This window comes from Parasteatoda tepidariorum, chromosome 3 (assembly GCF_043381705.1).
Source record: "Parasteatoda tepidariorum isolate YZ-2023 chromosome 3, CAS_Ptep_4.0, whole genome shotgun sequence".
NCBI classification, from domain to species: domain Eukaryota; kingdom Metazoa; phylum Arthropoda; class Arachnida; order Araneae; family Theridiidae; genus Parasteatoda; species Parasteatoda tepidariorum.
This window is the reverse complement of record NC_092206.1, coordinates 88,564,769-88,567,443: the sequence shown is the minus strand read 5'-3', so window position 1 is coordinate 88,567,443 and position 2,675 is coordinate 88,564,769. Positions and strand designations below refer to the sequence as shown.

Genomic DNA, 2,675 nt, shown 5'->3' with positions numbered 1-2,675 from the left:
ATATGTTTTCATGTAATCGGAAATTTAAAAAGTAATATTATAACTAAGGCATTAGTAAAAATTTTGGTTTTTATTGTTAATAGCGTTTTCAAAGGTCCAGTTAGGTTATGTATAAAATAAAATGAAAAATGATAGCTTGAAACATTTAATTCTAAGTAATTAAAAAACAACCAGTTATTAATTATTGTGGATTTAAATTTGTATTTTTTTTAAACGAAATAATCCATGTTTTGATTAGTCCTTGAAGATGCTTACCGAGAAAAAAAAAGAAGAAATGCTGTAGTGTAAGTGTAAGCAATAAATGTTGTTGTTTCTAATGCCTCTTGCATATACCAGCAAGCCTGCTTGATGAAACTAAGCTAATTTAAGGCAGAGAAAGAGTTTCTTGTTTTCTGTGGCCAAGAATACGACTTTAGAAACACACAAACACACGTCACAGTCCGTTTTAAAGGGCGGACCCATTCATATATCCATTTATTCATCCACAGATCGTAATTTTGATCTGAACTAGAGATCGATCTATCTCCAATTCAGTAGCCCCAGAGGTATGATTTTTTTAAATGAGAACTTGGAGGACCTTGTGACTCGACAGATTTAACTTGCACCAGTCACCAGCTACTAAACGGGAAGTTTTCGGCCAGCAGGATCGAACTTTCGAGACTTTTAAACTTTCACACAAAGACGAGTCGCCTGCATCTTAAATTAATTTATTAATTAAATTAATCAAAGCTATAGATGCACATAACAGACATAATTGACATATCACACACAAATATTAACAAAAACATAACATTTATCTAAAACCGCCATCCATCTTTTTTAATCTCGACTGCGACTTCTCTTCAGGAAACTAAAAGAAAGTTTCGTACGCCATCTAGTGGCCAGTTTCTTACAGGCCCAACACCCTATCAACCAGGCTATCCCAGCCCGTACACAATAAATAATAATAATAATAAAACAACAAGCTGCATATCAGTTAAAACTTTTAATTTTTCTGAATTTGAACAAGAGAAATATTTTAATTTCCTTGTGTTTATAATAAAAAACATTTCACAAACGCATGTCGATCCAAACCTTCAACAGTATCTGACATCTTGCAAATTAGGAAAATTGCCTGTTTCGCACAAATTTCATGAACGCCGTTGAACAGCCGACCCAATTTTTGGGTTTACGACTACTAATGCTCAACTCCATAGCCTTGTAATTTTGAACCCAATCCAAAAGACAAGGGAACTCCTGGATCAAGTATTGGGAGAAATTTGCCTTCATGGAGGACTTTTTGATGGAACCAACTCGCATTTGCTCTACATGAAGAGGAAGATCACGAGAATCTCCCACGATTAGCCTAACTGCAAAGATATTCTAATAATCCATGATCCGTCTCCCACTTAGGATATTTTACGTCAGCACTGTGGTCGGTGCGGATTCCTATCGACTAGTCATCGCTGGGATTCGAACCCAGTTCACAGGTTAAAACTCTGAGCCGCCACGGCTCTCAATTTTAGCTGTTGTTGTTGTTGTTACTTTACGTCGCACTAGAGCTGCACAATGGGCTATTGGCGACGGTCTGGGAAACATCCCTGAGGATGATCCGAAGACATGCCATCACAATTTTGATCCTCTGCGGAGGGGATGGCACCCCCGNCCAATCCAGAAGACAAGGGAACTCCTGGATCATCAAGTATTGGGAGAAATTTTGTCATCGTGGAGGACTTTTTGATGGAACTAATCCGCATTTGCGTTCCATAAAGAGGAAAACCACGAAAACCTCCCATGGTTAGCCTAACGGCAAAGAGACTCTAACCCATGATCCGTCTACCACTGAGGATATTTTACGTCAGCACTGTGGTCGGTGCAAGCCGGATGCGGATTCGTATCGACTAGTCATCGCTGGGATTCGAACCCGATTCACAGGTGAAATCTTTGAGCCACCACGGTTCTCAATTTTAGCATTTTGCATTTTATAACCATCGTTGAACAGTCAACCCAAATTTGAGTTTACGACTGCCAGTGTTCAACTCCGTAATTTTGTAATTTTGAATCCAACCCAGAAGACAAGGATAAAAGTGACAAATGGATTCATAAAAATGTGACGCAGCCGGCAGGATTCGAACCTGCGCGGGGAGACCCCAATGGATTTCAAGTCTTTTGCCTTAACCACTCGGCCACGACTGCTCGATTCTAATACAGATTTCAATTTTTCAGAGCTACTGACATACGGAGAGCAACGTTTGATTACTTTTTCAGCAGCTGCGCGATAATTTATCCATGACTGTTCAGATAATAAAATTTAGTTTTATCTATAACAGCACGTTTCAGCAAAGTGTTGAAAACAAAATATTATGGATCCTGTATCATCATGTGCACTTAACATTTGTTTCCTTAAAAGTACCGCGTATAAAGTCTCTCACCTCATTAGAAGGCGAAAGCGGCTCTAAAATACGTTTTTGTCAAATTTCTAAAGACGACATTAATATTTTCTCATTATATATATATTTTTAACTCTTTGTGTACTGTTAGAACTTCGCCGTGCACACACCGCACTGTGGCACGCTTACAGCGGTTTGCTGTAATTCGACAAGAGGTCTTGAGTATGTGTATCTGCATTTGATTAAAGAATAAAGCTTTTGCTAACGTAGATGGAGCATAATAAATAAATAGATTTGCGAACCACA

General features: G+C 38.4%; 1 non-coding gene across 1 annotated transcript; it reads right to left on the bottom strand.

Moving 5' to 3' along the window:
- Positions 1–2,093: 2,093 nt before the first annotated feature.
- Positions 2,094–2,175, bottom strand: TRNAS-UGA (transfer RNA serine (anticodon UGA)). Its single transcript has one exon. It is a non-coding gene; the product is annotated as a tRNA-Ser (tRNA).
- Between the last annotated feature and the right edge of the window lie 500 nt (positions 2,176–2,675).